The sequence below is a fragment of the Macaca mulatta genome, chromosome 1, assembly GCF_049350105.2.
Source record: "Macaca mulatta isolate MMU2019108-1 chromosome 1, T2T-MMU8v2.0, whole genome shotgun sequence".
NCBI lineage: Eukaryota > Metazoa > Chordata > Mammalia > Primates > Cercopithecidae > Macaca > Macaca mulatta.
Genome location: NC_133406.1, coordinates 25,775,070 through 25,795,833, shown reverse-complemented (window position 1 = coordinate 25,795,833; position 20,764 = coordinate 25,775,070). Strand labels below are relative to the sequence as shown.

Below are 20,764 nucleotides of genomic sequence, written 5' to 3'. Positions count from 1 at the left end.
TATTTAATATATGCCCTCCGTGATTGACCGTTCATAGAGGAATGGCCAGGGAAGGAATCCTCCTCTGGGGTCCATATGTATTATCTGTGTGACCTATTATGAGCTCCCCAGTGACTTTGGCACAGATACAGGACCCAAAGGAACCATGGGGAGCTGAGAAGGTGTGGTGCCATTGCCTAGGGCAGAAGCCCTTGGTGGCTGCATTGTTATCCAGGAATGAAAGGTTGGCCTGTATTTTGCCCGAGGGGTGTGATTTACCCTGGTTAGTAACTGTGCCTGCTTTATCGTTTTGACCATAGGTGGACATGCTCCAACGGCATTGTGGACTGGGCCCACACCTACACTGAGGTGACCAGTGTTTCCAACTGCTGAATCTGCACCGCTCTTCCAGCAGCAGCTGTGGATGGCTTGCCCTGGCACATACATCTAGCTTCTATGGAAAACTGGACATGGTTAGACATTTGGGGTCCCATGGCCATTTGGAATGCAACATGACAAGCTTTGGATAGACGATCCCACAAAACCCATAGCATGCCTGCCCCCTGGCTGACCCATAGCGACTATGATGGATGGGGCTGGTTAGTGGGAGAACATGTGGTGCCCCTACCACAGGTACTACAATGTATAGAGCAGCACTGGGGCAAGGCCACCATGGGGCGGCTACCTGCCATAGCCTGCACAAATATAACATATGTCACCACACCAAAGGTGCAGTGGAATAGGCGGCCTCATCAACGCTGGGCCCCAGTGGACTTAGTGCCCCCCTGGAAATTTATAGACCTATGAAGACACAGGATGGTCATCTTTGCCAGTGAAATGGACTGGCTGCTGTACCTAGGGGGAACCTTACGTGCCTGCCGCTGTTATTCCCACATTACCTAGATGCCCAAATAACTGGGAGGCACTACGTTCCCAGTTTTTGTGAGTGCGACAAACCCCCTGGTGGCTCTGCCCCTTAGCATTAACCATCCCTGAAGCAGGTGTCACCTGTAGAAACGCAAGTTACCGCCCTTGCAGAGCACACTGCTTGAGCCTTGAATTACACCCAAGTTGCCCTCCTTCTATTGACAGATGAGGTTGATCAAACCAGGAAGGTGGTACTGCAGAACTGGGTGGCCCTCAACATATTAACTGCTGCCCAAGGTGGCACCTGTGCTCTTTTGGGAATGCAATGTTGTGCCTTCATCCCTGACAATGAACAAAACATAACAGCAGTTTTGCAAGAGTTTCCCAGGAAATCAAGGCAGTTGACAGCCTTACTGATGACCCCCTACAGACATGGTGAGCATCTTTAGGCTCTGGCCTATGCTGGACCCTAATAATTATGGGCAGCATAGCAGGAATATTAGTAGTGAGTTGTTGCTCCCTATATTGCTGCTGTGGCCTATGAGTCCAAAGTTCCACCCTGTGGGCACGTCTCCCCACTACAAGGACTCCCTCGGCCTACAGGGTGGATTACTGTGCTGCAATCAGGAGTAGGCTGAGGTAGACATCTGGTACAGTCTGACACAGCAGGTTTGGAGCATAGGTGCACAACCCCGTGCAATATGTAATCACATTTATGTCGCCATTTGATGTAACCTGCTTGTGTGAGCTCATATGAGGCTTTAAGCCATTATCGTCTGTAATATAACTGCACTGCTGACTCTGTAGGAGCAGAGAGAATAAAGCCATGTCCCAACTGCGTATGATCCCTCAAGTGTTCTTTCCATTACCCTCCACCTGTCCACAAATTCCCTTCAGACCCCAGCTCAGGTTGGAACCTGACAGATGGTACTACATGACTGTTGCCATTTCACTTATTAGTGAGGGGCTAATTCTTGTGTGTGTATATTTTTTTAAGTGGGCAAGGCATGGTGGGTCACATCTATAATCTTATCACTTTGGGAGGATGTGAGCCCTGGAGTTCAAGATCAGCCTGGGCAACATAGCAAGATCCCATCACTACAGAAAAATTAAAAATTAACTGGGCACGGTGGCATGTGCCTGTAGTTCTAGCTTCTTGGGAGCTTGAGGCAGGAGGACCACTTGAGCCCAGGAGTTTGAAGCTATAGTGAACTATGATCACACAACTGCATTCTAGCCTGGGCAAAAGACCAAGACCCTGTCTCAAAGTCTCAACAAACAAAAGCTTATAACATTTCATGGAAGCCTCATCTTCCTCAGATATGATATTCTGGCTTTCTATTATAGTGGGTTACCGGCTTTCTGAATTGTTTTCTAAGAGCTTCACATTTGTGTTCCTGGCATATTTTGTAAGTAGGTCCTGGCCAAGCTTCTTAGAGAACAAGTCACTCATTTTTTTCTCTCTTCAGGTGTCTTTGCAGCACAGTACTTCCGTGAAATGCAAAGTTAAATCTTAGACAATGTGCTATACAATATATCTTCAGTATTTGAAAATAGAGACTCATATCTGCATCTTAGGATTAAATCACTAAATTGTTTTACCTACAGTATAATAAGCCCATATTACTTTTAACCGTAAGACCCAACAGCTATGCGTGCTTTGGCAGCACATTTACTAAAACTGGAATGATACAGAGAAGATTAGCGTGGTCCCTGTACAAGGATGACATGCAAATTCATGAAGTGCTCCATATTTTAAAAAAAAAAAAAAAAGATCTAGTAGCTGGCACAGAGTAGGTCCTTTATTATTATTGCTTGGTTTATTATTAATCTATCAAGGTGTAATGAGGCAAAAATTGATATTAAGAAAAAAATTAATAACATTTGGAAGCATCATATTTATTGAGGCATTTTTAAGAGAAAACTGATATTTCATAAAGTTTTTTTCAAGAACATTTTTATGTTTAAATATTTTGGGGCCAGGCACAGTGGCTCACCCCTGTAATCTAAACACTTTGAAAGGCCAAGGCGGGAGCATCACTTGAGGAATTCAAGACCAGTGTGGGCAACATAGTGAGACCTTGTCTCTACAAAAAATTAAAGAAAAATTAGCTATTTATAGTGGTGCATACCTATAGTCCCAGCTACTTGAGAGGCTGAGTGGAAAGGATCCCTTGCGCTCAGTAGTTGGAGGTTAGAGTGAGCTATGATTGTACCACTATACTCCAGCCTGAGCAATGAAGCAAGATTCTATCTCTGAAAAAAACAATTATGCATCTTTGCTGTATTTGAGATAGTCCAAATGTGAAAACATTAAAAGATAACTTCCCATTCAGAAATCAGAAAACATTTTTCAATAACAAATAATAAGACTATTATGTTTTCAGTCAAATGTTACATGCTTCTTCTCAGATTCTGGGAATGTTGCACTTTCAACAAAGTGTCCAATCAAAAAAACCCAGACACACAGACATCTCCCCTCAAAAAATCAATGCAATTAAAAAAATACTGACATGCCATCTATGAAGACTATGAAGAAGCTATGCCCTGGTGATTTAATATTAGGATGGAGATGGAAGAACTGAGATGTCATGCAAAACTATGAGTACCTTAAAACTGTGGCTTGAATGAAGCATTGCAGCAGAAGGAGAAGCAGAGGGAAGTCTTCACTTGGGAAGGCCCCAAGAATGATCTGCATGAGTGAATCAAATAGCCAGGCACAAAGAGGTCTAGAACTGCTTTTCTCCCAGCACAAGCATGTCTGAGTCTCACGTTAGACAGCTGAGTTTTATTCCTATAGAAGTCTAGCTATTTATGCAAATGTCTGAGATGCGTTTTCAGTTGCTTACGCAGGGAGCTCCAGCTTGCAAGTGGAAGGGTCACGCGGGAGCCCAGGCAGGAACCCCACTCACCTGAGACTTTCTCCTCAGCATGGGGCCTGCAGGTGCCCACCTTCCCCATGTGGGCCACCTTATCAGAAGGAGTCTAAAATGTTGAAGTCCACAGGAAACAGTAAAAGAATGAGGGTTCTAGATTCTGCCACAAATAATCCTGTGTCCGCAGGCAATTAATTTTGCTGTACCTTTTTCTTCACATACTAGAAAGAGCTGAAAAGAAATCTTTGAGATCTCCCAAACATCCTCTGATTTTAGAGATGGGACTCATGATAACAAGGATAGGAGTGACTTTCCTGGCATCATTTCACCCATTCATTCACCCACTGAGTGTTTACTTTGTGCCAGGCATATTGGACCTCAGGGAGCTTACAGTGAGGAGACCAACAAGTTTCCTGCAGCAGAAGTTTGGAAGAAAGCATAGAACAGAGAAAGCCTGCCATTCTCTGCAGGAACCAGGGACACCTTCACAGAGGAGGAAACATATAAGCTCAGTTTTGAAGTAGGCATTTGCCTTCGGCCAGGGAGGAACTACATTCCAGGAAAACAAGACTATTCCATGACAAGCTCAGGAGGTATTAACACATTGAGTATTCAAATAGCAGCAAGTTCAGCCAGTGGAATATCAGACTAGAGAGGAAATGATTAAGGGCTTGGAATGTTCCGTATTTCCACAAGGAAATAATTTTAGTTGGCATATGAACTAACATTTGTTACTATAATAGTTATAGCAGAGAAATGCAACTAGAATTTGAAACCTATGCCTTTAAGGAGAATGTTGCTTAGAACAAGAGTAAAACTAAACAGAGAGTAGTGTGAAATGCCTGTAAAGCAATAGTGGTGGTAAAACTTGAAAACAACAAAAGGTGGAAGATGAAAGGGGGAGGGAGGAAGGGAAGACGCGGGGCAGAGGTTGAAAAACTATCAATTACTATGCTCAATACCTGGGTGACGGATCAATCATACCTCAAACCTCAGCACCATGCAAGGAACAGGCAGGTGCAATGCAGGAAAGGGCATAGCAGATGTGAGAGCTATTTAGAAGGTAGAATCCATAGGAAATGGCCATTACTGGATATGGCTATTAACGGAGACGGTATCCAGGATGATTGTTCAGCTATCCATTTGGACAACGGGGCAAATGGCAGGACCATTCTCCAGGACAGAGAACACAAGAAGAGTCAGGAGGAATGATGTTGCATGTTCACCACGAGCAGGGGCATTAATTTCAACCAACAGTCTGTAGTTCACAGGCTGGCTATAAACACACCCGTGGATACCAACTTGAATATTGGGAACGGGGACCCGGGGAAAGGAGATGCCCAGTGCTGTGACCTCTGGACTGGAACCCTGCTGAAATGATTAGGAGGGCTAAATGTTTCTCTTCTGCTTAATAACGTAAGTTCTGTCTCACAGGCTCAGCAGCTGCCCTGTAGCTAGTTGTTGAGGGGGGCAAGACAGCTATTAATTAAGGTGTGCAGTCTAGCTGACACCTGATAGTACTGCTGTGTCCTCTGGCACACAGCAGCCCATGTCTCCAATTTAAAGGGCAGAAATTAAAAGCCATGCAACCTGACCTCACAAGCTTGAGCTCCCCTGAACTGTGGCTGGATCCCTAGACATACACCAGGCAGAATCCACGTCTGTACATTTAGTCCCTGCAGCCTGCAGAAACCTAACACCTTTTCCCACCCACTTCCAGTGCCACCAGGAAATTAGCACTCACCCGGGTACTGGGTCATAATTAAACTGAACAAAAAGACAGCTGCTCCTACCTTTCTTTTTTAATCACCAACATGCAGCCTTGGGGATTACCAGCTTTGGGTTGGTTTAGGGAGGATTACTCTTTCATTAGTTTCCAGGGTCAGTTCCAATACACTGACATGAGAGCCCTTTAAGATGCCCTTCCATGCCAACAGTTCATCCCTTTCCATGACTGAAAGGTTAGGTTTTTGGAAGCCACTGGCAGCCTACTATTTGCCAGACCCCCAAATATGTGATTTTTTAACCAGAAACAACACCCCAAAATGATTCTGCACTGATTTTCTAGTGTATATTAGATGTCACTCTAAATCCCCAATGTAGTCTCTAATAATGATGAGAAGGAACAAACGTGGGAAAAGAACAAATGTAGAGAGCTCAAGCTTCTGCATAACAAAGAAAACCATTTACAGAGTGAAGAGAATTCACGGAGTAGGAGAAAATATCTGTATACCACACATCTGATAAGGGGTTAATATCCCAAATATATAAGAAACTCAACTTAATAGCAAGAAAACAAATAACCTGATGTTTAAATGGACAAAGGACTTGAATAGATATTTTTTAAAAGAAGACATACAAATAGCCAACAGATTTATTTAAAAATGCTCAACATCACTAATAATCAAGGAAATGCAAATTAAAATCACAATGAGAGATTATCTTACATGTGTTAGAATGACTGCCATCAAAAAGACAAAAGATAACAAGTGTTGGCAAGAATGTGGAGAAAAAGGACCACTTGTATACTGTTGTAATGTAAATTAGTACAGCCATTATGGAAAACAGTATGGAGGTTCCTCAAAAAACTAAAATTAGAATACCATATGATCCAGTAACCCCACTTCTGGGTATATATTAGAAAGAACTGAAATCAGTACACTGAAGAGATATCTGTACTCCCATGCTCACTGCAGCACTGTTCACATAGCCAAGATATGGTATCATGCTAGGTGCCCATCAACAGAGAAAATGTGGTATATATACACAATGGAATACTAGTCAGCCTTTAAAAAGAAGGAAATTCTGTCACTGGGACAATATTGTGAAATATTGGACTGTGTGAAATAATCTATGCACAGAAAGACAAATACTACACAATCTCACTTATATGTGCAATTTAAAATAGTCAAAGTTACAGAAGTAAAAAATAGAAAGATAGTTACCAGGAGAGTGGATGACAGATGCTGACCAAAGAATACAAAGTTGCAGTTAGATAGGAGAACAAATTGAGATCTATTGCACAGTATGGTGACCATAGTTAATAATAATGTATTATATATTTCAAAACTGCTAAAAGAATAGATTTTAAATGTTCTCAGTATAAAAAACATAAAGTATGTGATACATATGTTAATTAGCTTGATCTAATCATTCCACAGTAAATACACATATCAAAACAGTACATTGTGCCCCATACTCCATTAACATACATAATTGTCAATTAAAAGTAAAACTTTTTTTTTTTGAGACAGATTCTCTGTCACCCAGGCTGAAGTGCGGTGGTGCAATCTCAACTCACCGCAACCTCTGCCTCCCAGGTTCAAGCGATCCTCCCACCTCAGCCTCCAGAATAGCTGGGACTACAGGTGTGTGCCACTGTGCCCACCTAATTTTTTAGTAAAAACAGGGTTTCACCACATTGGCCAGGCTGGTCTCAAACTCCTGACCTCATGTGATCCACCCACCTCTGCCTCCCAAAGTGCTGGGATTACAGGTGTGAGACACTGTGCCCAGCCTAAAAATAAAACTTAAAAAAAAAATAGTTGAAGAAGGATATACCATGCCACCATTAATCAAAAGATAGCAAGAGAAGCTATATTAATTTCAGGCAGAGCAAGCTTCAGGGAAAGGAAAGGTATCACAGATAAAGATGGGACACAGCATAATGCTAAGGGGGTCAATCTCCAAAAAGGCATAACAATCGTTAATGTATATGTGCCTAACAACAGAATATCAAAATGTGTGAGGCAAAAATTAATAGAAATGCAAAGAGAAATAGAAGAATCCACTATTATAGTAGACACTTCAAAGCCCTTCTATCAGAAATTGACAGATCCAGCGGGCAGAAATTCAGTAAGAACACACTTGAATTCAACAACACCATCAATCAACTAAATATAATGGATATTTATAGACTAATTCATCCAGCAACAGCAGGATACACATTATTCTCAAGTTCATGTGAAATACTCACCAACATAGACCATATTCTGGGCTCTTAAAACACCTTAACAAATTTTTTAAAAATAGAAATCATGAAATTGGATCCTTATCTTATACCATATATAAAAATCAACTCAGAATGGATAAAGGACTTTAATATAAAACCTGAAATGTACAACTGAAAGAAGAAAACACAAGGGGAAAGCTCCATTATTTTGGCCTGAACAATAACAGAAAGATAGCTGGAAAATCTCAAATTACTTGGAGATTAATCAACACACTTCTAAATTACACATGGGTCAAAAAAATCAAGAGAAATTTAAAAATATTTTGAATTAAATGAAAATGAAAATACAGCTCATCAAATTTTGTGGGATGCAGCAAAAGTAGTGCCTGGGGAAATTTAGAGCATTGTATGCACATATTAGTAAAGAGGAAAGCTCCAAAATCAATAATCTTCCACCTTGGAAAACAAGAAAAAGAAAAGCAATTAAACCTGACGTAAGCAGAAGACAAGAAATAACAATTAGAGTAGAAATCAATGAAACTGAAAACAGGAAATCAATAAAGAAAATCAACAAAACCAAAAGCTGGTTCTTTGAAAAAAAATCAATAAAATCAATGAGCCTCTAGCCAGGCTAACTAAAAAGCCAGGGTGGTGGTGGGAAGGGCAAATTACTAATATCAGAAATGACAGAGGAGACATCACTACAGATGTCACAGACATTAAAAGGATAATAAAAGAATTCTATGAACAACTCTATGATCACAAATCTGATAACCTAAATGAAATTGATCAATTCCTTGAAAGATAAAATCTGCCAAAACTCACACAAGAAATGACAATCTAAATAGATCTATATTTATTAAAGAAGTTGAAACAATAATTAATAAACTTAAAAATACAGAAAATTCCAGGCCTAAATGGGTTCACTGTTGAATTCTGTGAGCCACTTAAGGAAGAAATTATACCAATTCTCTAAATTCTCTTTCAGAAGATAGAAGTAAAAATAAACAATCAGGATTTATTCTGTGAGCCCTGATTTATCCTATGAGGCCAGCATTACCTAATACCAAAATCAAACAAAGACACTGCAAGAAAAGAAAACTACAGACCAATATCTCTCATGAACATAGATACAAAAATCCTTTGCAAAATATTAACATACTAAGTCCAAGAATGTAAAAAAGAATTATATATCACAACCACAAGATTTATCCCAAGTATGCAAGGCTGGTTCAACATTCAGAAATCAATTAACATAATCTATCACATGAACAGGTTAAAGAAGAAAAATAACACTATATCTTTTTTGTTGTTGTTGTTTGTTTTTTGTTTTTTTAGACAGTCTCACTCTGTACCAGGCTGGAGTGCACTGAAACAATCTTGGCTCACTGCAAACTCTGCCTCCCGGTTTCAAGTGATTATTGTGCCTCAGCCTCTCAGATTGCTGGAATTACAGGTGTGGGACACCACACCCAGTTAACTTTTTTTGTATTTTTAGTAGAGACAGGGTTTTGCCATGTTGACCAGGCTGGCCTTGAACTCCTGGCCTCATGTGATCCACCCACCTCGGCCTCCCAAAATGCTGAGATTACAGATATGAGCCACTGCACCCAGCCTATCAATAGATGCAGAAAATGCCTTTGACAAAGTCCAATACCCACCCATGATAAAAACTCTCAGGAAACTAGGAATAGAGGGGCACTTGCTCAATTTGATCAAGAATATCCATTAAAAACCTATAGCTAACATTATACTTCATGGTGAGAAACTTAAGGTTAAGAAACTTAAGGTTAAGACCATAATGGCAAGGATGTCCCCTCTCACCACTCCTTTTTGTCATCATACTGGAAGTCCTAGCTAATGCACTAAGACAAGAAAAGGAAATAAAAGGGATACAGACTGGGAAGGAAGAAATAAAACTCTGTTCATAAATGACAGGGTAGTCTATGTCAAAAATCCAAAAGAATCAACAAAAAAATCCTGGAACCAGTAAGCAATTCAAGTAAGGTTACAGGACACAAGGTTAATATACAAAATCAATTGTTTTCCTATATACCAGCAATAAAAAAGTGGAATTTGAATTTAAAAACACAATACCACTTATATTAGCCTCCCAAAACATAAAATACTTAGGTATAAATCAAACAAAATATGTACAAAATCTGTATGAGGAAACCTTAAAAGCTCTGATGACAGAAATTAAAGAACTAAATGGAGAGATATACCATGTTCATGAATAGGAAGAGTTAATACTTGGCCAGTCATGGAGGCTCACACCCGTAATCCCAGAACGTTAGGAGGCCAAGGCAGGAGAATCACTTGAGCCCAAGAGTTCAAGACCAGCCTGGGAAACATAGACTCTGTCTCTCCAAAAATTTTAAAAATTCACCAGGCATAGTGGTGTGCTCCTGTTGTCCCAGCTACTCAGTAAGCTGGGGCAGAGAATCACTTGAGTCCAGGATTAAGGCTGCAGTGAGCCATGATCACACCACTGCACTCCAGCCTGGGAAATAGAGTAAAACCCAGTCTCAGAAAAAAAACAAAACAAAAACCCTCAATATTTTCATATCAGTTCTTCCCAACATGAGTTATAGATTCATTGCAATCCCAGTCAAGAACCTGGCAAGTTATTTTGCATAAATATTTTTAAAAACTAATTCTAAAGTTTATATGGAGAGGCAAAAAGGCCTAGAATAGGCAACACAATATTAAAGGAAAAAAACTAAGTTGGAGAACTGACACTACCTTACTTCAAGACTACGAAGCTCCAGTAATTAAGGTAGTGTGCTACTGATGAAATAACAGACCAACATATCAAAGGAACAGAATTCAGAACCCAGAAACAGACCCGCATAAACATAATCAACTGATCTTTGACAAAGAAGCAAAGGAAATACAATGGAACAAAGATCATCTTTTTAACAAACAAGGCTAGACCCAGACATGAAAAAAAAAAATGAATCACAGGGGCTAAATGTAAAGTAAAAAACTATAAAACTCCTACAGGATAATAACATAGGAGAAAACCTAGATGATCTAGGGATTTGTCTTGTCTAGAGACAGGTCTCGCTCTGTTGTCTAGGCTGAAGTGCAATGGCATGACCATAGCTCACCACAGCCTCAAAGTCCTGTGCTCAAGGGAGTCTCCCACCTCAGCCTCCTGAGTAGCTGGACTACAGGAGCACACCACCACATCAAGTTTGTTTATTTATTTATTTAGACTAAGATGGTAGGCCATAAAATAAGTCACAATAGATTGAAAAGGATTAAAATGATTGAGACAAATTCTGACTATAATGAAATTAAATTAGAAATCAAGAGATCTGCAAAATCCCCAAATGTTTAGAAGTTAAACATGCTTGTAAGTAAATGTGCTTGTAAGTAATCAATGAGTCAAAAAAGAAATCACAGGAAGACAAGAAAATATTTTGAACTGAATTAAAATGAAAACACAGTATATCAAAATTTGTAAGATGGAGCTACTGCAGTGCTGAAAAGGAAATGTATAGCTTAAATTGTATTAGAAAAAAGGTATAAAAATCAATGGTTTAGGCTTCTACTGTAAATAGCTACAGAACAAATTAAACCCAAAGTATGTATAAGAAAGAAAATAGGCTGGGTGTCGTGGCTCACGCACTTTGGGAGGCCGAGGCAGACCGATCACCTGAGGGCAGGAGTTCAAGACCAGCCCGAGCAATATGGAGAAACCCCATCTCTACTAAAAAAATACAAAATTAGCTGGGCATGGTGGCACATGCCTGTAATCCCAGCTGCTCAGGAGGCTGAAGCAGAAGAATCGCTTGAACGTCGGAGGCGGAGGTTGTGGTTGAGCCGAGATCGTGCCACTGCACTCCAGCCTGGGCAGCAAGTGTGAAACTCCATCTCAAAAAAAAAAAAAAGAAAAGAAAAGAAAGAAAATAATAAAGAGGAAAAAAATCAAATAACAGACAATGAACATTGAAAATCAGTGAAACCAAATACTGGTTATTTTACTGTAAAACATAACACAATAGAAAAGTACACAAACAAAAAAATACATATACAGCACAATGATTTATCAAATACTATGAAACTACCACATGGTCTTTGAAGAAAGACCATGACCAGCACCCAGAGGCATCCTCCCATTCTCCTGTCCCCTCCCAATTCTGTCTTTCCCGAAGTAATGACTATCCTAACTCATGCAAATAACTTCCTTGCTTTTCATTACCACCAATGAAGGCACCTAAGAACTTGAAAGTCCAGAGTTACTTTACCTATTTTTTTAAACTTCATATAATTCAATATGTACTAGATATGTTTGTTGGCCATTCACATATCTGCCTTTGTGTGTTCAAATCTTAACCAAGCTGCCTTTGAAAAGATGAGCAAGAAAAGCTGACAACCTTCTACCTATGCTAAGCAAGGCAAGAGAAGTCTCAAATTACCAACATTAGCAATAAAAGGAAGGACATAAGTAGAAATCTTACAGATATTAAAATAGGAAAACATCATGAACAACTTTATGTTAATTAGACAACCTACTTTACACAAAATAACTAAACCAGCTAGGTGTATAGGAATATGCCAAAATAGGCCGAGCACAGTGGCTCACACCTGTAATCCCAGCACTTTGGGAGGCTGAGGCGGGTGGATCACCTGAGGTCGGGAGTTCAAGACCAGCCTGGCCAACATAGTAAAACCCTGTCTCTACCAAAAATACAAAAAGTAGCTGGGTGTGGTCGTACACGACTGTAATCCCAGCTACTTCAGAGTCTGAGGCATGAGAATCACTTGAACTTGGGAGGCTGAGGTTGCAGTGAGCCAAGATCACACCACTGCATTCCAGCCTGGGCAACAGAGTGAGACTTCATCTAAAAAAAAGAAAAAATAATAAGTATTTGTATGTATGTATGTATATATATTTTTTTTTCCCCAAAATAAATACTTAAGGAAATTTCTTACCTTTTAAAAACCTTCCAAACTGTTCCTAGACTCATGTGAAACCCTAAGTCATTTAAAAGAGAGGACTACACGTCAAGTTAGGCCCCCAAAAACATCTTTAAGTGCCTATAACGTGTGCTACACACTGAGAATTCAAATTAAAGATACGGTTTTTTCTTACAGTTGTACAATCTTCATGTGGCTTCATGTGGCTTCATGAAGTTATTAAAAAATAAACTAGATTTATTAAAGATCATAATGCTATCATTTATTGAAGAAAAAAAGCAAAATTGTGATGGGGGAGGAGAGACAGCTTGGCAACATTCCTTTTAAAGTTAAGTTAGCATCAAGAAAACAGTATTTATTAAATGAAATAGATTTTCAAGGTAGGAAAAGAATTATTTTTGGATACAAAAATTCAGTTACACAATCAGTAGCATTCAAAATTAGTTATGAGTATTTATACATTTACAAAAAAGGATTCATGTTTCAACAAAGTGTTTTAAAAGCTCAAACATTTTAAAACAGGCACAATATTCTAAAGGCATATAAATTCACCATGGGCTTTTGAATGTCCTCACTCCCAACTTCATAATCAAAATTTACAGAAGCAGCAAAAGATCAGAGTTCAGAGGGCTATTTTTTTCCCTTTCCTTATTTAAGGTTGCAAACACATTGACAAAGGCAAAATAAACACCTTTCATAGCAGAAAGACCAAAAAATTGAATGTAAACTATAGCTCTCCCTTAGGAGATTAAACAAATACAAGGTTCATTTGTACCTAGAACAAGGCTCATAACTTCTTGTAGCATGGACATTCAACAGGCACAGAGCAACATTCACCCAAATACCAGCTGCAATTTGTTCTTTAAGGATGCTTCACAAGGATATTATGTCCAGGTAGCCAGTACATATCAGGGACCAGCTGTCCTTTTGTTGTTTGTGGCTATTTATTAAATGTAGTCGCATTACTTTGTTGTGAATATGTACCATCATTTGCTACAATGCTATGAACTGACCTTTAATTTTACTTTTTTTAGCAAATTATTCCAAATCCTGAATAACCTTTCACTTTAAACAGCAAAGTTTCTCCTGTCTAGTGGACTCATGGTTACAGATCATCCTGTCTACAGAAAATCATTTTGTACATTTCTAAGCCCATTATCAGCTTATCTACTCCTGCTAGAAAATGACACAATTTTTTGTCAATTTACATTAACAAAGGCAATGCTACTCCCCATTTATCTCGCTGCTACAAAAACTGGTAAGTCAAGGGTAAAGCTTAAGTAACAGGGACTATGAATTTAGGGTAGAAGTGAAAATAACCAAAGTGGAACTAAATACCCTATTCTTGAATGAACTGAGATCAAGTAAACTTCGCCAGACTTTCTTCTTAACTATAAAACTATTAACCCAAGGTAAAGTCACACAATTTTACCTCCCAACAAACTTTTAAAATAAAAATTTCCAACTTTAGATGTCTAGGTTTTGTTATATCTTACCAAGAGTTACACAGTCGTAAATCTATATTTCACTTCAGCTAAACATCTATTCACTTTTTAAAAACGCTGTCTGCAAATAAACTACTGGACATCTTAAGCTTACTAAAAAAAACTTAAGATTTTTAAATTAAAAAAAAAAAAAACTAGAATAAAAATCTAGCAAATAGCTTCATGTATCTTTAAACACTGATTCTTAAAAATTTATATGCTGGCCGGGCGTGGTGGCTCAAGCCTGTAATCTCAGCACTTTGGGAGGCCGAGACGGGCGGATCACGAGGTCAAGAGATCGAGACCATCCTGGCTAACCCGGTGAAACCCCGTCTCTACTAAAAAAATACAAAAAATTAGCCGGGCGAGGTGGCGGCGCCTGTAGTCCCAGCTACTCGGGAGGCTGAGGCAGGAGAATGGCGTGAACCCGGGAGGCGGAGCTTGCAGTGAGCTGAGATCCGGCCACTGCACTCCAGGCTGGGCAACAGAGCCAGACTCCGTCTCAAAAAAAACAAAAAACAAAAAAACAAAAAACAAAAAAAAAATTTATATGCTGAAAATGAGGTTTGAGAATAGGTATTTTAAACTATTTATAATCCTACAGTCGATTCTAGTCAGAAGTTATCTGAGCAAAGAGAAAATAAACAAAGCCTGGCGTAAACAGTCCCATAGAAAATAGAATCCACAGCCATGGGGCTGCCCTTCAATTTCCCAATTCATTCCACTAAGTCTCATGATGCAACATCTGTCACTTTTATAGGGAAAACAGAAGCCAAGCCAGATCCTCCACACTTTAAGATATGGTCCCTTATTATCTATTTTAACAGAAGTATCAAAAAGCGATTTTTTTTAAATTTATTTATTTTTGAGACAGAGTCTCGCTCTGTTGCTCAGGCTGCAGTGCAGGGGCATGATCTCGGCTCACTGAACTTCCACCTCCTGGGTTCAAGCAATTCTTGTGCCTCAGCCTCCCTCCCAAGTAGGTGGGATTATAGGCACACACCAGTTACCCTGGCTGATTTTTTTGCTGTTGTATTTTTTGTAGAAATGGAGTTTCACCATGTTGGCCAGGCTGCTCTTGAACTCCCGGCCTCAAGCGATCCACCCACCTCAGCCTCCCAAAGTGCTGGGATTACTTTGGGAGTGTGAGCCACTGCACCCAGCCAAAAAGTGATTTTATTTGGAATGCATTTCATGATTTTATTTCTTGCTCCCTGAGCATGCAGTGATTAGGGTGGATGGGAGGTGGCACTCAGGCAGATAATTCACAAAGTCACCACACAAGGGTGATAGACAGATGATCCAGCACTGAGATAATCAACCCAGTGAAAATGCTACACTGGGGACAACGTTTTGCCCTTTCCAGAGACAAGATATCTTGAGCTGGGGTTGGCTATTAGAGGAGCAGAATTGAAGGCTCCCTTTGAGCCCATTCTGCAAACGGGGATGCATTTCAGATAATGAGACAAGAGATGGCATTGAGTTAGTACACAGCACGTCCAATACCCAACAAGCAGCCTCAGAGAGACTGGGACAAGAGGGAGAGGGGACTGGAAGCCATCTCTTCTGGTCTGAAGGGCAGTGCTCCTCCCAAGACAGCATTCAGAGAGCCAACAGCCCAGGGCAGATCACGCCAGGACAGTGCTTCCACATGGCTGGCTGAGTACCACATTCCCATCTGCAAAAGAGTCACCTTATTGGTTCCCTTAACTTCCAAAATGCAGCGAGCCCTCCTTCACCCAGCAGTGAACAGAAGGGAAGGGAATGCAGGTCAGCAGGGAGATAGAGACCATTATTAACCACAGGTCTGAAACCCTAATTCTTTACTCACTCATCAGGTTGCTTTTAACCACTGCTGTTGCTTGGTAACAGGTTTCAGCAGATTTGAAATGGATTTCTTCCTCCCACAGTCTAACAAAAACAAGTAGGGAAACAACTAAAGAACAAGGCAACTTAAGGAAAACCCTGGGAGGCAGGGTCATGCAAAAGCTGCTTATGGTGTCCTGACAGGAGCTGTCTGAGCAAACTGGCCACAGGCAGTGAGTGAAAGCAAAGCAGAAGCCTTTCTACAAGGCCCATCTCCTGCCAAGAACCCCTCCCTGACGCCTCCACTGGTGGGGTCTGGGATAGGCTCTTTACCCTCTCAGAGGATGGAGGCAATACCATTCACTGGGCAGTCGCTGTGAATACTGAATGAGAAAAAACATGGCAGTGTCCACAGGGCCAGGCACATCGTACTAGATAAGTATTTGTTAGATAAACTAATGATTAGAGACATTCACTCTCACCTTCCAAAGTTGCCAGTTATTTCTGGGATTAAGTAACACCTACCCTACTGAGGCTCTACTTATGCCAAGCCCTATTCTAAGCACTTGACGTGTCTTACTGACATCTTGCAATGACCCAGCAGGAATTGTTATTCCCACAATTTTTAAACAGATCAACAAACTGAGGAACCAGAGGTTAGGTAACTTGTTCAATATGACACAACTAGTATATGATTAGTCCTAGCTCACACCCAGATGCAACTGACTTCAAAGACTACATTCACTACTATTATGCTATAAAGCCTATAAAGCCCTGGTGACATCTTAGTACCCTGGCCTCATGTCCCACAAAGTCAATCCAGGGATTAAAAAAGACATGGGGCTGGGCGCGGTGGCTCACGCCTGTAATCCCAGCACTTTGGGAAGCCAAGGCAGGCAGATCATTTGAGACCAGGAGTTCGAGACCAGTCTGGACAACATGGTGAAACCCCATTTCTACTAAAAATACAAAAATTAGCTGGGTGTGGTGGCACATGCCTGTAGTCCCAGCTACTTGGGAGGCTGAGGCACGAGAATCGCTTGAACCCGGAAGGCAGAGGTTGCAGTGAGCTGAGATCACGCCACCGCACTCCAGCCTGGAAAACTGAGGGAGACTCCGTTTCAAAATTAAAGCAGTGTGTAGAGGGAAATTTACAGCACTAAATGCCCACAAGAGAAAGCAGGAAAGATCTAAAATCGACACCCTAACATCACAATTAAAAGAACTAGAGAAGCAAGAGCAAACAAATTCAAAAGCTAGCAGAAGAGAAGAAATAACTAAGATCACAGCAGAACTGAAGGAGATAGAGACCACGAAAACCCATTCAAAAAACCAATGAACCCAGGAGCTGGTTTTTTAAAAGATCAACAAAATAGATAGACCGCTAGTCAGACTAATAAAGAAGAAAAGAGAGAAGAATAAAATAGGCACAATAAAAAATGGTAAAGGGAATATCACCACCTATCCCACAGAAATACAAACCATCAGAGAATACTATAAACACCTCTATGCAAATAAAGTAGAAAATCTAGAAGAAATGGATAAATTCCTGGCCACATACACCCTCCCAACACTAAACCAGGAAGAAGTCAAATCCCGGAATAGGCCAATAACAAGTTCTGAAATTGAGGCAGTAATAGCCTACCAACCAAAAAAAAGTCCAAGACCAGACGGATTCACAGCCGAATTCTACCAGAGGTACAAAGAGGAGCTAGTAGCATTCCTTCTGAAACTATTCCAAACGATAGAAAAACAGGGAATCCTCCCTAACTCAATAGATGCAGAAAAGCATTCAACAAAATTCAACAGCCCTTCATGCTAAAAACTCTTAATAAACTAGGTATTGATGGAACATATCTCAAAATAATAAGAGCTGTTTATGACAAACCCACAGCCAATGTCATACTGAATGGGCAAAAACTGGAAGCATTCCCTTTGAAAACCAGCACAAGACAAGGATGCCCTCTCTCATCACTCCTATTCAACATAGTATTATAAGTTCTGGCCAGGGCAATCAGGCAAGAGAACGAAATAAAGGGTATTCAATTAGGAAAAGAGGAAATCTTAAATGTAAGACCCAAAAAAACCCTAGAAGAAAACCTAGGCAATATCATTCAGGACATAGGCATGAGCAAAGACTTCATGACTAAAACACCAAAAGCAATGGCAACAAAAGCCAAAATAGACAAATGGGATCTCATTAAACTAAAGAGCTTCTGCACAACAAATGAAACTATCATCAGAATGAACAGGCAACCTACAGAATGGGAGAAAATTTTGCAATCTATCCATCTGACAAACGGCTAATCTCTAGAATCTACATAGAACTTAAACAAATTTATAAGAAAAAAACAAATAACCCCATCAAAAAGTGGGCGAAGGATATGAAAGACACTTCTCAAAAGAAGACATTTATGTGACCAACAAACACATGAAAAAATGATCATCACTGGTCATTAGGGAAATGCAAATCAAAACCACAATGAGATACCATCTCATGCCAGTTAGAAGGGCAATCATTAAAAAGTCAGGAAACAACAGATGCTGGAGAGGATGTGAAGAAATAGGAATGCTTTTACACTGTTAGTGGGAGTGTAAATTAGTTCAACCATTGTGGAAGAGTGTGGTGAGTCCTCAAGGATCTAGAACTAGAAATACCATTTGACCCAGAGATCCCATTACTGGGTATATACCCAAAGGGTTATAAATCATTCTACTATGACACATGCAAACTGCAGCACTGTTCACAACAGCAAAGACTTGGAACCAACCCAAATGTCCATTAATGATAGATTGGATAAAGAAAATGTGGCATATATACACCATGGAATAGTATGCAGCCATAAAAAAGGACGAGTTCATGTCCTTTGTAGGGACATGGATGAAGCTGGAAACCATCATTCTCAGCAAACTATCGCAAGAACAGAAAACCAAACACCGCACGTTCTCACTCATAAGTGGGAGTTGAACAACGAGAACACATGGAAAAAGGAGGGGAACATCACACACCGGGGCCTGTTGGGGGATGGGGGGCTAGGGGAGGGATAGCATTACATGTATATCTATGTAACAAACCCGCATGTCCTGCACATGTACCCCAGAACTTAAAGTATAATAAAAAATAATTTCCAGAATCTCATATAAAAAAAGACTAAAATTTAAAATGCAGTTTATGTAAAAGATCAACAGAACTTAAAGATAATCACTGTGAGTGACTTACAGCAAAAATTCAAAAAATGAAAAAGACTAGTATACTACAAGACTATCTGAAAAAAAAGAAATAATATCACAGAGTATCAAAAACTTGAATGGGAACAAGAACTCTGCAGTTTGAGATTTCTGATAGTCATGAAAAAGAAGACCTGTTGCATAAAAACCACTTGATGTAAAATGAAATTGCCAGGCTCAGGCTGGAAATAGACACAATAAAAAATCAAATCCTGGAAAAGAAATACCTAAAAGACATTGAAATTATAAAAAGAAAGCATGAAGACCTCAAAAGGCTCTAAAACAGAATGGGGAAACATCAACAAAAGCGATAGCCCATTATAGTGGACAGCTTACTGCTCTGACAGATGAGAACACAATGCTCTGTTCCAAACTGGAGAAGGAAAAACAAAGCAGGCAAAGACTGACGAAATGAAATCATACCATCGTAGACTGAATGCTGCTCTACGTGATCATGATCAAAGTCACTCAACAGAAAGAGACCAAGAGCTTGATTTCCAGGGCACGGTAGAGAAATTGTGTCATTTACAGGAAAATTTGAATTCTCATGTTCTGATTCTCAACAACTTTCTAAAGCTAAGAGTAAGTTCAGGGGCCTCAAAACTGAGCTCCATTACACGAGAGGCTCTGAAAGAAAAGGCTTTGGTTTTTGAACACATACAAAGAGAGCTAAACCAAACAGTGTCAAATGAAGGACATTGAAAAAATGTACACAAATGGCCAAGATAAAGTAGAAAAATGCACAGAAAAGCAAGTAAGATTATGTCAACTACAAAGACAAACTATGTTGCTTCAACAGCAACTGGATGATGTTCACAACAAAGCTGACAATCAAGAAAAAACAGTAATTGATATTCAAGCCAAATGTGATGCTACAGTACAAAATCTTCAGGCTGAGTGCATAAAGCACAGTCTTTTGCTAGAAGAGTAAGAGGATGATCAATAAAGTTAATCATTTGAAAGAAAAACAATGTCAATATGAAAGAGAGAAAGCAGAAAGAGAAGTAGTTGTGAGACAACTTCAACAAAAACAGGGTGATGTCCTAAACAATCAACAAAAGCTTCGCTGGATGCTTCATTGAAACACTGCATCCGTTGAGGAAGTGAGATGCAAGATTCAAGGAAGAAATTAGGCCAGACGAGAATTCAATTTCAAGAAAAACAGTATCAACTTACAGCAACTATGAGATGTACTAAGGAGACGCAAGGCCACATACAAAAGCTCCAAACAGAAAATTCCATGTTAAGAAATACAATTAAAAAGCAAGATGGCCAAATTGAGCAGCTTCAGAAAATCCTGCGAAGTTCAATGCAGCAGTTGTTGAAAGAAAATGAAACTACAGAAACAGATGAAGCTTATTCTGAATTTAAATCTGGATCCTCTACAGCAGAGGTCCCCAACCTGCAGGCCACGGACAGGTCCATGACCTACCAGCTACACAGCAGGAGAGTTACTGTGGATCTTCTAGATTATCTGCATGCCACGTGACTCTTATAACCAGTTTTTAATTTCCACAAAAAACAAAACAAACAAACAAACAAAAACGCCTGCTTGGCTTTGGATGGGGACTGCACTATATCTATAGATTAATATAGGAAAGAATTAACATCAACAATGTTGAGTCTCTCAACCTATGAACAAG

At 39.9% G+C, this 20,764-nt stretch overlaps 1 protein-coding gene, 1 non-coding gene and 1 pseudogene across 3 annotated transcripts in view; 2 read left to right on the top strand and 1 right to left on the bottom strand.

The window, feature by feature from the left end:
• The window catches only part of TBX19 (T-box transcription factor 19), a 70,131-nt gene that overhangs the window by 46,398 nt on the left and 2,969 nt on the right, over positions 1-20,764 (bottom strand). The window lies entirely within an intron of this gene.
• Positions 2,502-2,604, top strand: LOC114674811 (U6 spliceosomal RNA). The gene has a single exon (XR_003725910.2). It is a non-coding gene; the product is annotated as a U6 spliceosomal RNA (small nuclear RNA).
• Positions 19,202-20,610, top strand: LOC701975 (ankyrin repeat domain-containing protein 36B-like; annotated as a pseudogene).